The 15,764-nt window shown below is 37.3% G+C and overlaps 1 protein-coding gene and 1 pseudogene across 1 annotated transcript in view; one reads left to right on the forward strand and one right to left on the reverse strand.

Annotated features, from left to right (window-relative positions):
- Positions 1-15,764, reverse strand: part of GABRB1 (gamma-aminobutyric acid type A receptor subunit beta1) — a 499,704-nt gene that overhangs the window by 94,393 nt on the left and 389,547 nt on the right. The gene's annotated exons all lie outside the window — the stretch shown is intronic.
- LOC128576112 (dnaJ homolog subfamily C member 10-like) lies at positions 5,050-7,652 on the forward strand (annotated as a pseudogene).

Here is a 15,764-nt window from a genome sequence, read left to right on the forward strand (position 1 = left end):
TCATCCACCTCCTAAAATTGTCTCCTAGTCTTGCTCCCATCCACTCTATTTAGATCTTCACTCCCAGCCCACTGTGTTGCTAAATTCAATAGTCAGTTATCAGTTTTCATCCATCTTGCTTTGTTGGGATTATTTGCCCCAGGAGATCACCTCTTTTTCTAGAACACTTTTCACCTTGCCTCCTAGCATATCCTTCTCTCCTAGGCTTGCTCCTAGCTCACTATCAGCCCTCTCAAGTCTCCCTCACTGATTTGGGTCTGCAAGTTACTAGGTATGAACACCAACAAGTTAGGTAGAGCCCTTGTGCCTCAGATTCCTTGTTTGTAAAATGTGAGCAGTACTTCCTCATTTGCAGAAAGGGAACAATGGCATATATTGATAGAGTCATTGTTGAGATTAAAGAGTTATTATTTATAATCCACTTGTACAGAGTTGTTGACATACTTGTGTTTTCTATCATCTCCCCACCTCTAATCACCAGTCTGACCAAGTCCTAGTATTTGTTTATTTTTATTTTTATTTTTTTGAGACAGAATCTCACTCTGCCACCCTGGGTAGAGTGCCATGGCATCGTAGCTCACAGTGACTTCAACTCTTGGGCTTGAGCAATCCTCTTGCCTCAGCCTCCTGAGTAGCTGGGACTACAGACACCCAGCACAATGCCTGGCTAGTTTTCCTATTTTTAGTAGATACAGGATCTCATTCCAGCTCAGGCTGATCTTGAACTCCTGCATTCAAGCAATTCATGCATCTTGGCCTCCAAGAGTGCTGGGATTATAGGCATGAGCCACTGTGCCCAAAGGCCTAGTATTTGAATCTCTTCATGAGCTACACTAATGATGTTGTGAATATCATGAAGATCCATGGGTTTAAATATACCTATGTGTGTAAGCTCATGACTTACATTTATATTTCCAAAAATTATTTCTCCTCTGAACCCTAGACTTATATTTTCACCGGATATCTCTACTTAGATATCTAATAGACAATATAAATTTAGAATGTTAAAAACTGATCTGGGATCCACCTGCAGCTTTCTTTCCCTTAGTTGACAGCATTTTCTCAGAGGTTTGATTCAGAAAGTCCAATGTATTTGAAAGGGTAGATCTTGAATGTGTAAAACAGAACTTACCACAAAAAGATGTTTCCCGTGTGAGTTCCACTGGAGTGATGTATAACTGTCAGAGCTGGTGTCCTGCATCATCTTTGCCATGTTTAATCTTTCTGTATTTATACTTCCAAATATATCAACATGCAGCTCACTTTGACCTGCCCTTGGATTGCTTCTCTCATGACATGTGAGCATGGTATTGAAAACATCCCATCTCATCATGATTTTGCTTTAATCTTTGCTACTTCTAGTCATATTATTCTTATTCTAGTATTACCACTCATCTGCAAATTAGCAACAATAATAGAAATGAGTAAAAGAAATGAGAGTTTTCAGTAATTCTTATATATGAGATTCTGTTCAAAGTAAAACTTTTTAAGATGAGTAATATTATAACTTGGCATCATAACAGCCAAAAGATACTTCTTCTTAAACTTCATGAAATCTAGGAAGAAAATTTAATTTTATTATAACTGTACAAACTGGTCAGGAAGCTGTGAAAATTTAGCAAAGCTAGCATTGATCTTTATATGACACTACTAGATTTAAGTATTAAAATAAATAATCAGGACGACGACAGGAAGAGAATCATTTTGCATTTCATGGGGCAGGTGGAAGGACACTTTCAGATACTTTAATCTAAAATCAGACAGAATTTTCAAAGGTGGGACCATAAGTGGCCACCGCTAGCTTGTGTGTTTCCAGTGAGTGGCTGAGAAAAGCTACTGACTTCTGTGAGGGGTAGGGCTAGCAGTCCTCTCCCTGAATTGTAAGCTGTCTATCTTGTCTGTGAAGAGCCTACTGTCCCTGGAGGCAAGTCTCTGACACAACCATATCTCCTCCACTGGAAAATTTCACCCCACACTCAGTCTGGTAACTTTAAACACAGTGGGTTTAGTTGCCTCTACCACCTCAGCTACATCTGAGCCAGGGTGGGAACTAGGGATATGGGCAATTTTGTGTCCCTAAAGAACACAGAGAGACTACTGTCATTGCTGATAGATGGGTGGTATGAGTGGCTTGTTTATACCACAGTTGGCCTCCTCTGTTAATCTCAGAGAGATGTGCCACCTCTCCTGTCACAAGCTCACAGACTGTTTGCTCTTCTTCTGCCCGATAATTCTTTTGGAGCAGTGAGCACCCTGCTCCTCACTTTTTTAGCTGGCACCTAATCCCAGGGAAGTTTAGAGCAAGGTTGCCAGCTTAGTCTTGTTCCAATACTTCCAGAGCTCAAGCATGGAATTGAAGAACCTGGCAACTGGGGATTACCTAACGTAGTCTAGCACTGACAGCATCTAAACAATTTCTCAGGGGTCTGAGGTCCAACCAACCCATAATACCAGCAAGACCACAGTATTGGTGGTGTATCTACCTGTATGAGCCTAGAGGCAGTATACCTCTGCCTCTCTAAACTGAGCAACAGAGTTCATGGCAGAGGAGAATAGGTGAACCGCAAATATATCTGTTTTGAGCTGAGAGAAGAGATTCTAGATGACAAGAAATGGGATAAGACCTCTGTTAATATTAAAAGCAGAACGTTTTAACACTCTCAGAGGAACACACTAGCTTTCTAGCAATGGCCTTTAACCAAAAAGATATTTTTGAAATGTTGCATGTGAAATTCGAAATATGGATTGAAAATAAGATTAATGGGATCAATGAGAAAGTTGAGAAACAACACCAAGAGACAAACAAAACAAAAATTTAAGACATTAAGGAAAAATTCACTAATGAGATAGTTAAAAAACAAAACAAAACAGAACTTCTGGAAATGAGAGAATCATTTAAGGAAGTATAAAATACAGTGGAACATTTTAAGAATAGCCTACACCAAGAAAATAAAGAATTTATTTTATTAATATTTATTAATTAATTAAATAAATAATTAAATAAAATTAATTATTAATTAAATAAATAATTAAATAAAAATTAATTTATTTATTCTTTATTAATAAAGAATTTATTAATAGCTTGAAGGCAAGATTTTTTTAATTAATCAAGTCAGTCAAAAATGAAGAAAAAAGAATTAAGAAGAATTAACAAAATCTTTGAGAATTATGGGACTTTGTAAGATGACTGAACATAAGAATTATGGGTATTCCCAAAGGAGAAAAAGAAAAGAAAAGCAAAGGCATGGAAAACCTTCTTGAGGGAATAATGGAGGAAAATGTCTATGGTCTTGCTAAAGATTTAGATATCCAGATACAGGGAGGTCATCAATTTCTGGAATATTCATCGCAAACAAGACATTTCCAAGGCACATAGTCATCAGACTGGCCAAAGTCAAAGTGAAGGAAAAATATCCTACAAGATGTGAGATGAAAGCATCAAGTAACTTACAAAGAATCAGACTAACATCTTAGTCTGATGAGGAAACTTGACAATCTAGAATGGAATGAGGGTCCCATAAATGAAGGAGAAATAATGTCTCTCTCAGATAAGCAAATACTAAGAGAATCTGTCACTGTTAGATCTGCTCAATAAGAAATCCTTAAAAGTGAGAGATATACACTGAACAGAACAGCCAATACCCTGCAGCATAAAACAACAAAAAGTAAAAACTCATAGTTCTTATAAAATGATAACACAAGGGAGAAAACAAAGCAACCAGGTAGCAATCAACATAACTGGTATAGCGTATGACACAGTAATATTACAATTGAATGTAAATGGTCTAAACACTCCCACTTAAAAATATAGTTGGCTGAAAGGATTGAAAACAACTCAAATATATGAGTGTCTCCAAGAAATTCATTTAACTCAAAAAGATTCTCAGACTCACCATAAAGGGGTGGAAGTACATATTCCACAGAAATGGAAACGAAAAGTGAGCAGTAGTAGCTATTCTTATATCAGATAAAATAGAATTTAAATCAACAGCAGTAAGAAAAGACAAAGATGGTCATTATATAATGAAAAAGGAATCAATTCAACAAGAAGATATAACAATCTTAAATATATATGCACCTAACACAGAGCTCCAAGATTCATAAAACAAATACAACTGAACTTAAGGAAAGAAATAAACAGCAACATCACAATCAAAACTCTACTGATAGAAACTCTACTGACAGATTATTGAGGGAGAAAATTAATAAAGAAACACTGGACTAATACATCTGAAAAAGGATTAATATTCATAATCTACAAGGAACTCAAACAAATCAGCAAGAAAAAAAATAAAGACTCCCATGAAAAGTGGGCAAAAGACATGAGTATATTTTTTTCAAAAGAAGATTTACAAACGGCCAACAAACATAAAAAAGGCTCAACGTTGCTAAGCATCAGTGAGATGTAAATTAAAACCATAGTGAGTCACCATCTTACTTCTATCAGAATAGCCATTAGTAAAAAGTTAAAAAGCTATAATTTTGGCACAGATGCTATGAAAAGGAAACAATTATAAACTGTTGGAGGGAAAGTAAATTAGCATGATCTCTGTAGAAATTGGTATGGAGGCCACCGCACCTGCTGGGCCTGCAGCAGTTTTCCTGGGCTGCAGGCTCCACACCTTTCCCACAATGCCCTGCGCCAGGCCCCGCCCCTCGCCTTGGTGACGGACGCAGAGCCCACGTGGTTGGCCGCGCTTGCTGAGTGCAGCTGGTCCTCCCCCACCTGCGCCCAGCGGCCGGGCTGTTGGGGAGTGAGCGCTTCAGTCCTGCACTCACAGCTTGGGAATGGCCGCCCGGGCTCGAGGATGGGTGAGTAGCTACAGGAAGTGACCGCACGACGAAGGTGTATTTCTGTGGGATGAACAGGACGTGTTAGAAATGACCTGAAGACCAGTTAGAGATTAACATTTTTGGAGACAGTTTTATGATGCTTGATTCACCCTTGAAGTAATGTGGACAGAAGTTCTCGAATTTGCATATTCCATCCATTGGAACCAGCAGTGTGTCCTAATGTTCACTTAAGCCAGAACTTGTATAAGAAAAAGAATGGGAGTCTGGTTGAAAAAAGACTATATTAGAGACTTGAAAAGGATCATACTCTGTTTTCTAATATTGTACATGGCCATTTTAGTGGGCACAGGTCAGGATTTTTACAGTTTGTTGGGAGTATCTAAAACTGCAAGCAGTAGAAAAATAAGGCAGGCTTTCAAGAAATTGGCATTGAAATTACATCCTGATAAAAACCCGAATAAACCAAATGCACACAGTGATTTCTTAAAAATAAATAGAGCATATGAAGATCTATGAAAAAAGTATGACAAATATGGAGAAAAGGGACTTGAGGATAATCAAGGAGGCCGGTATGAAAGCTGGAACTATTACCGTTATGATTTTGGTGTTTATGATGATGATCCTGAAATCATAACATTGGAAAGAAAAGAATTTGATGCTGCTGTTAATTCTGGAGAACTGTAGTTTGTAAACTTTTAGTCCCCAGGGTGTTCACACTGCCATGATTTAGCTCCCATATGGAGAGACTTTGCTAAAGAAGTAGATGGATTACTTGGAATTGGAGCTGTCAACTGTGGTGATGATAGAATGCTTTGCCAAATGAAAGGAGTTAACAGCTACCCTAGCCTCTTCATTTTTAGGTCTGGAATGGCTGCAGTGAAATATCATGGAGACAGATCAAAGGAGAGTTTAGTGAGTTTTGCAATGCAGCATGTTAAAAGTACAGTGACAGATCCGTGGACAGGAAATTTTGTAATGCCATACAAACTGCTTTTGCTGCTGGTATTGGCTGGCTGATCACTTTTTGTTCCAAAGGAGGAGGTTGTTTGATTTCACAGACAGGACTCAGGCTTAGCGGCATGTTGGATGGTCTTGTTAATGTAGGATGGATGGCTTGTGCCACCCAGGACAACTTCTGTAAAAGTTTGGATATTACAACAAGTGCCACTGCTTATTTTCCTTCTGGAGCCACTTTAAATAACAAAGACAAAAGCAGTATCTTGTTTCTTTTTCTTTTAAACATTGTTATTTTATTTTATTTTTTTTTGCAGTTTTTGGCCGGGGCCTGGGTTTGAACCACCACCTCCATTATATGGGGCTGGCGCCCTACTCCTTTGAGCCACAGTATCTTGTTTCTTGATTCACTGGATGCTAAAGAAATATATTTGGAAATAATACAGACTCTTCCAGATTTTAAACTACTTTCTGCCAACACACTAGAGGATTGTTTGGCTCATCATCGGTGGCTGTTATTTTTTCATTTTGGAAAAAATGAAAATTCAAATGATCCTGAATTGAAAAAACTAAAATCTCTACTTAAAAAAGATCATATTCAAGTTGGCAGGTTTGATTGTTCCTCTGCACCAGACATCTGTAGTAATCTCTATGTTTTTCAGACATCTCTAGCAGTATTTAAAGGACAGGGAACAAAAGTATGAAATTCATCATGGAAAGAAGGTTCTATGTGATATACTTGCCTTCGCCAAAGAAAGTGTTAATTCTCATGTTAACACATTTGGACCTCAAAATTTTCCTGCTAATGAACAAGAACCATGGCTTGTTGATTTTTTTGCCCCTTGGTGTCCACCATGTCAAGCTTTACTATCAGTTACGAAGAGCATCAGATCTTCTAATGGTCAACTTAAGTTTGGTACACTAGACTGTGCACTTCATGAGGGACTCTGTAACATGTATAACATGCAGGCTTATGCAACAACAGTGATATTCAACCAGTCCAACATTCATGAATATGAAGGACAACACTCTGCTGAACAGATCTTGGAGTTCATAGAGGATCTTATGAATCCTTCAGTGGTCTCCCTTACACCCACTGCTTTCAATGAACTAGTTACACCCAGAAAACATAATGAAGTCTGGATGGTTGATTTTTATTCTCCATGGTGTCATCCCTGTCAAGTCCTAATGCCAGAATGGAAAAGAATGGCCCAGACATTAACTGGGCTGATCGATATGGGTAGCGTAGACTGACAACAGTATCATTCTTTTTGTATCCAAGAAAATGTTCAGAGATATCCTGAGATAAGATTTTTCCCCCCAAATCAAATAAAGCTCATCAGTATCATAGTTACAGTGGTTGGAATAGAGATGCTTATTCCCTAAGAATCTGGGGTCTAGGATTTTTACCTCAAGTGTCTGTAGGTCTAACACCTCAGACTTTCAATGAAAAAGTTTTACAAGGGAAAAAATCACTGGGTGGTTGACTTCTATGCTCCTTGGTGTGGACCTTTCCAAAATTTTGCTCCAGAGTTTGAGCTCCTGGCTAGGATGATTAAAGGAAAAGTCAAACCTGGAAAAGTAGATTGTTAGGCTTATGCCCAGATATGTCAAAAAGCTGGTATCAGAGTCTATCCAACCCTTAAATTTTATTTCTATGAAAGAACAAAGAAAACCTTTGTGGAAGAACAAATAAATGCCAGAGATGCAAAACCAATTGCTGCCTTAATAAATAAAAAATTGGAAACTCTTCAGAATCAAGAAAAGAGAAATAAGGATGAACTTTGATGTTGAAGATGAAGAAAAACTTAAAAGGAAATTTGGACAAATGACATCAGAAGATAGCTTTCTAGAACATTACTACATTTGTGGTGGGAATAGATGAACATTATCTTGGACTTGTAATTGTACTATCAGAATCTGTACAGCATTGGTGTAAAAGGTCTGCAGATTTCCTTTGTAAAGAGCCAGATCATAAAATATTTTCAGCTTTGCAGACCATATAGGGTCTTTTTCATATTTCTTTTCTTTTTTTTTTTTTTTTAAAAAAAAAACCTTTTAAGAATGTTCAACAACAACAACAAAGAAATTGGTATGGAGATCCCTCAAAGAACTGAGAGTAGACCTACCATTAGATTGAGAAATCCCATGACTGGGTATGTACAAAGGAAAAAATGTCATTATATCAAAAAGACAGCTGTACCCTAATGTTTATTACAGCAAAATTCACAATTGCAATGATATGGAATCAACCTAAGTGCCCGTCAACTGATGAGTAGACAAAGAAAATGTGGTATATGTGTATAATGGAGTATTATTCAGCCACAAAAAGGAATGAAATAATGTCTTTTGCAGCAAATTCATTGGAGCTAGAGACCATTATCCTGAGTGAAATATCTCAAGAACAGAGACATAAATACCACACATTCTCACTTATATGTGGGAGCTAAATGATGGGCATATATGGACGTATAGTAGTATCATGGCTATTGGAAACTAAGAAAAGAGGAAGTGGGAGGAGGATGAGGGATCAAAACTTCCTCATGTTGGCCCGGCACCCCTAGTTCAGTGAGTAGGACGTTGGCCACATATAGCCAGGCTGGCGGGTTTGAGCCTGGCCTGGGCTTGCTAAACAACAATGACAGCTGCAACCAAAAAATAGCCGGGCATTGTGGCTGGCACTTGTAGTCCCAGCTACTAGGGAGGCTGAGGCAAGAGAATTGCATAAGCCCAAGAGTTTGAGGTTGCTGTGAGCTGGGACGCCATGGTATTCTACTGAGGGTGACATAGTGAGACTCTGTCTCAAAAAAAAAAAAAGAAAAGAAATTCCTTATGTATACAGTCTACTCAATTCTGGTGACTGGTGATGGGTACAGTAAAATTCCTGACTTCACCATTATACAATCATGCATGTAACAACAACAACAAACCACATTTATCCTCTAAGTATATTGAAATAATAGTAATGATAAAGTAAAAAAAAAAAGAAAAGAAATATACTCTGAGGTTCCAAGTCAGGTTCCCTGACCCAGAATTTGAATTTCACAAGACCTCCATGTGCACATGAACATTTGGGAAGTACTGCGATGAGCACCCTAGACAGGTGATGAGTTTCCGTTTTGACAGTCTTCAAGGTGAGAGCAGACAACCCCTCATCTCTATTCAGTGGAAGTGTTTTGTGTCAATTACATGTCTGCACAATCTAAATATTGGGAATATCTTTTTACACAATCAAATGAGTATAGTCAGTACCTACAAGACAGGGTGTGAGGGAATAAAGATTAATATAGAAATCATTCTCATATTATTTTTATAGTTTAACAGTCACATCTGTTATGGGGGGGTTATTAACTTACCTCACCAAATTTCTTTTTTTTTTTGTATATTTGTTTATGCAGGACAAAAAATTTATAAGAAATAAAACATCAGTGGGGTTAGTCTGTGACCCCCCCCATTGGTGTGCAATAGATCATGCTTTATTTTTATAAACTATTGTAAAGCTTGTTGCTGTGTCTGTTTTTAAGCATAAATTTAAATTTTAACTAGGTTTTTAAAACTATTAATGTTACAAAAGTGGCCAATGCCCATAGCTCTCTTCCAAGTACAATAACTCCCCTTTCCACAGTGTCATTCTATACATTAATGTTAATTATCATTGAACCCTACTTTTATGAATATATTAACACCTTCTAACAACTTGGCTTCTTATTACATAGATTGGAATATCTGGCCAAATGACTTCATTGCCATGTAAGGCAGGGTCCATTAGTCTACCTATTTCAAGGCATGCACTTTTGAAGAAAAAAAAATGGAGCCTTCTGTTAGAAGAAATAAAGGAAAGAATAGTTTAAAAATTTCCCTTTGATCATTTCAGTGATTTCTTCCTTTTGAATCATGCTATTTTCTGTTCTTTGCTGTACCTTCTTGTCTCACTTCTATGTTTCCATTCTGTGTCCCATTTAGAGAAATGGGGATAAGAAAAGAGGTTAAAGAAAAAGAGAAGAGTAAAAAAATCAAAGCATAACAGCTCAAAACACTGGCTGTCAAACATGACTGCATATTGGGATTACCTGGAGAGCTTAACAAATGAGACCTACTTATACTTAGACCCCTTATACTGAGACCTATCTTCCACCTATTCTCATGTTATTTATTTATCTGTTATAGGATCATGGTATCAATATTTCCTTCCTTCCTTCTTCTCTCTCTCCTTCCCTCCCTCTCATTTTTACTATATCTTTCTTTCCCCTTTTTTTTAAAAGATGAAGTCTCACTGTGTTGCCCAGGCTGGGCTCAAATTCCTGTCCTTGAGTGATCCTCTCACTTTGGCCTACACAGTATCCAAGATTACAGTTGTGAGCCCCTGCACCTGAGCCCATCAATAGTTTTTAAAAGCTCCCTTTTAAAATCTTTGATCTTAAAGTTAAGAATAAAGCAATTAAAATGTGGAAATTAATACCTAAATAAAAACTGAATTATATGTATTTTGTGATTCCTATGTAGATGGGGTTCATAGAACAATCCAAGTTAAGACCTTTCATGAGACTATGTCTTTTCCAAGGTATAGATTCCCAAAACATAATTTTGAGTAACAAATGGACTTTGAAACCACAGCACCATTGCATTGTTAAGCCACCATCACACTAAAATAATTTGGGTGAATTGTATTGGTAGCCAGTTAGAGGAGAAGTGACTTCTGACCATTGTGTGATCTGTTGCATTTATAGAAGTAATTTGGCAAAGTAATGGTTATTCTTATATCAATATTCAGTTCAGCTGGCAGAAATGTCAGAAACTAAAAGCTCAATTAAGAACTGAATTGGGACCATTCAGTAGGGAGAAGGACTGATGAAAGCGTGATTTTTTGGAAGTGTCTGCTTCTTGTCCAGACAGAGTACACTTAAAAGCCACCCAACTCACACACGGTGGGAAGCTACAGAAAAGGGTTTTATAAGGACAGTATAAAGAAGTAATTTATTAAGAGGCTAAAAGGGCTAAATCTTAGACTTGCAAGTCAGAGCATCTGAATTCAAATCCCATTGGAACCACAATAGTTTTGTTACTTGAAGCAAATTACTGTCTTGATGCTTTGATTTTTTTCCTTGTGGTGAGAAATACATGGAAAATGTTTATAAAGTGTCTGGCCCATAACATATAATCAATAAATATTAGAAGTTATTATTACCAAGTTTAGATCTCAAGTGAACCAAAGCCCTTAGTTCAGCAAGGGTGTCCAGCATCGGAAGATGGACTTTCCATTATAAAATGTGCCTTTGACTACTGGAGTATTCTTTAAACATCTAGATTATAAAAAGCTTTATTTCATACTTGGTTTTTGGAACCTAGTGGAAAAATGTTTATCCATCATAACCCCAAGGGGAGAAGGAACTTACAGAAATCTAAATCCATAAATCAGAAGATATCTTCATCAATCGATACTGCACTTGCCCCTGCCTGGAAAAATAAACTGTCGATAGGAGAGAAAGGAACAGCTCTAAAGCTCACTTCATAGTCAAGTTGATTGCAAAACTAATTTTCATGAAAGAAACTCCGTTTCCCCACTGGCTTTTATTTTATAACTTTAAAAGATCAGAGACTTCTCAGAGAAGAGTGCTTTTTCACAGTTTCAAAGAAGCAGGCTGGAAAAAGGAATAAATTGATTCAGAAAATATTCCCTTCCTCCTTACACCCACCCTTCTGCTCATCAAAAAAGCTACAGGCACTAAAATTCATTAACATTTCTATGAACATAAATGTGAAATATTCATTTTCATTAAGGAGTCTACTGAATGTGGCAAAATCAAATTTATCTAAGAAGATATCCAATGCTACTAATTTCCTTGACAATGGGGACATAAAGCAGGGGAAACCATGAATCATTCATGAAGTTCAATTTACTTGTGTTATTTTTGGAGTTAGCATCCATGAATAGAAAGTGTGCAGGGTGTTGTAGATGCTGTTTTTACATTATTTCAGATGAGAATTAATGATTTGGCAGGCAGCAATAAAGTGAAAATGGTTTAAAGGCTTTTGCTTATAATTGTCCTATATTTCCTATTTTTCTTGTGAGTATGTATATGTTCCTGTATTCATAATACTGTTTTTCTATATTCTAATTCCTCATTATAAATCAGAATCACTTTAGAATCAATATTTTAGGCAGGCACATAAGATAATTTATTGGTGATATAAACTCCCAGAGTTCTAGATATGGGGTCTGAAAAAGACCTTGAAGTTTATAAAATTAAACTGGCCTCCTCATGATGAATATCTCCTACATTGTTACTGGTAAGCAGCCCTTTCTTAGGAGTTGGAGTGTCTCTGTGCTAGAAGAAGTTCTTTTGGAAGCATGAATGGACACTGCTGCTCATTGGAAAATATATCTCTTAAATTCTAAATCTAACCTCCTTCAATTTCTGACTGTTGTCTGCTTATTGCTGCTGTATCATCAGCACTAATTAGTGCACAGAGACACAAGTCACTATGTAAGAGATGCTAGTTTAATTGAAGTATAGGGGTTCAAATTTGCATTCTGGGTGTGATGGTTAATTTTATGCATCAACTTGGGCCACGGGGTGCCAAGTGGTTAAGCATTATTCTCAGGAGTCCCCTGAGGCTGTTTTTGAATGAGATTAACATTTAAATCAATAGTTAGAATAAAGCAGATTGCTCCCCCTCGTGTGGGTGGGGCTCGTTCAAGCAGATGAAATTCTGAACAGAACAAAAAACTGCTCTTCCACCCGTAAGAGATGATTCCTCTTGCCTAACTTCAAATTCATCCATTAGTGTGTTTTTTCCCCCTACCTTTGGACTCACATTGAAACATCAGCACTTCCCGGGCCTTGAGTCTGTCAGCCTTTGAACTGGAACTACACCATCACTTCTCCCGGTTCTCAGACCTTGGGATTGGGACCGGGCCTGTATTGTTGGCTCCCCAGCTTGCTAACCACCCCCTCCCCACGTAGATCTTGGAACGTCAGCCTGCATAACTGCATGAGCCAATCCTTTATTATAAATCTCTCTCCCTCTTTCTATCTCAGTATATATTTGCTCCATTTCTCTGAGGAGCTCTGAGTGATGATCATAAGGTTTATTTGATATGTGATAACATGTTAAAACATTCAGAATGGTTGTTATGACTCCTTAAAGTTTTCTTTCCACATGTCTTAGTCTCATCCTCCTGCGTGAAATCACCTTCGTTATAACACGGCTTTAACAACCAGACACAATTTTCCACATGTGGCTTCACAAGGACAGACTTCTATAGAACAACCCATGGATTTATTCTGGACACTACACTTACTTTGATTTTATTTCTAGGTGTTAATGTAGCACATTACATAAATAAAATCTAGCATTTCAAGTCTGAAAACATCGCATTTTCTCAGGGTATGCTCCATAGTTCAATGAGGCTGTTTTATCACATGGACACATTTTTCTTACTACATGCTATTTTTGTTGATGAGAAAATAATTATATTTTGGAAATAATCAAACATGACAAATGCTTGACATCCTGTGTACATGTTACTATTACCAAGATATTTAAACAAAATCACAAAATTCTGAGATTAACAGATAGATTGAGAGAATAGTTCATTAAATTTCATATATGAAGACAATGCCTATGTTAAAAGTTGCCAAACAATTTTTGTAAATGAGAAATAAGTATAAAAATAATCAGGTATCACTAAATGTTACTTTTGTTTGAAAATTTGGTTGTAGTTCAGGACATAAACAGTGAAACAAACATTAAAGTGAAGCAAAAATATTCATAATTTTATTACATTTACCAGGCTATCAAAATTCCTAAAATAACTAAAAATGTTAGGTCTTTCCCTATCTCAATCCAGCTGGACTTGAACTCCTAAGCTTAAGTGATTCTCCTGCTTCAGCCTTCCAAGTAGCTGGAACTACAAGCCTTTACCATCATGCCTTGCTGACATAGTCTAAAAGCATGAATATAAAATTATACAAGTGAAAAGAATATTTTATTGCAAGTAAAAAAGTCTCGGCCCCAAATCTTATCTGAAAAAATTTAAAACTAGACATCTCCTAAAATACAAAAGACTTGAAAAGTTTGGAGCCAAGAAATTCAGCCTACACAAATTCTCTCCACAAACATTTATTGTCAAATACTGGGCTAGGCCTTAGTAATTGGGTCATGAACAAGACAAGGATCCCTTCCCTCGTGGGCAGTTTATAATCCACAGCAGGAAGAAACAGTGAGTGGGAACAAACCAATGCTAGTAAGTATTAATGTGACACGGGTGCTTTAGTCCATTTGGGTGCTATTCTGTCCTTAAATCAGAAATGTCTGATTTTGAATAAAAGTTCAGTTTATTATATCTCAAACAAGAAGCAGTATAATTAGTCAAAGTATGTGCCTAAACTGTTAACACAGTTTAGCCTCTTAACGGTAGCTTGTTTATGCCAGCAGGGAAGAAGCCTGGAGAGTGACTATTATAACAAAATGCTATGAACTGGATAGCTAATAAACAAAAGGCATTTATTTCTCATAGTCTTGTAGGCTGGAAAAAGTTCAGGATCAATGTGCCAGCAGATTCTGGCATCTAGTGAGGCCTGTTTGCTGGCTCATGGATGGCGTCTTTTAGCTGTATCCATATATGGTGCAATGGGCAAGGCAGAGATCTAGGGCCGCTTTTATAAGGCACTACAGAATTCTCCTGATTCTTGGTGGATACACTTCAAGACCCCCAGTGGCTAGCTGAAGCTGCAGATAGTCCCACACCCGATATATACTATGTTTACGCCTGTAACCATATGCCTATGATAAAGGTTAATTTATAAATAGGCATAGAAAAGGATTAAAAATAATAACTACTAATAAAATAACAATATATTGTCATAAAAGTTACGTGAATGTGATCTCCCCAAATCTCTTTGTCATACTGTGCTCACCTTTCCTCTTTTCTTAATGATGTCAGATGATGAAATGTTTACAGGATGAGATGCAGTGAAGTGAATGACATAGGCCTTGTGACACTGTGACACAGTATCAGGCTCCTACTGTTGACCTTCTGAAGATACATCAGAAGGAGCATGTTTTGCTTTGGGTGACCATGGAGCATCAAGCTGTGACAACATTGATGGCTGGACGTCAGGAGCACCTGGTGTTGGTGACTAATGGGGGGATTCTGTAGACAGCACGCCCATGTGGACACTTTCCACAAATGGATAATTCCTGTTCCAGGTCGGATGGAGCAGAATGGCGGGAAATTGATCATGCTCAGAACTGCGTGATTTAAAACTTATGAATGTTTATTTCTGGAATTTTCCATTTAATATTTTCAGACAAAAGTGAAACAAAAAATAACAGGGAACTACTGTGATCTCATTTCCGAGGGCTCTGTCTTCTTGACCTAATCACCTTTAAATACCTAATCCCATCATATTGGCATTAGATTTCAATATATGAACTTATAGGGGCCACAAAAGTTTACACCTTCCCAATGGAAAACTAACGGAGGATTTTGAAAGAGAATAGCTAGGGGATAACTTAGTTTAGATTCTCAGGAAAGCCTCTTGTTAGAAGTGGGATGTGAAAAGAGAATTTAAGAAAGAGAAGAAGAGAGCTCAAAGAATTATGGTGGAGAAAAGTATTTCAGCCAGAAGAAAAAGATGGCAAAGGTGATGAGATAAGAAAAAGCTTAGTTTGCATGAAACAAAGAAGCTCGTGGTGTTGGAGTTAACTGCAGTAATCAAGGAGAAGAGGTCATAGATGAGATTAGAAACATTGAGAGAGGTCAGGTTACTTGAGAGCTTGAGGATCTTAAGAAGTGTGGTCTGTTTTCTCAGTGTAAGGAGAAGACTTTGAATATTAAAGCAAATAAATAATACGATCCACTTTATAGCTTGCTAAGATTACTCTGGCTGTTGGACAGAGATTGGTTTGGAGGGAGTCAAGAGTGAAAACAAGAAGATTTATAACAAGACAGCTATAATGGTCCAGGAAAAAGTGATGATAATTTGGAGAAGAATGGTGCCAATTGGGTC

The sequence above is a fragment of the Nycticebus coucang genome, chromosome 23 (assembly GCF_027406575.1).
Source record: "Nycticebus coucang isolate mNycCou1 chromosome 23, mNycCou1.pri, whole genome shotgun sequence".
NCBI lineage: Eukaryota > Metazoa > Chordata > Mammalia > Primates > Lorisidae > Nycticebus > Nycticebus coucang.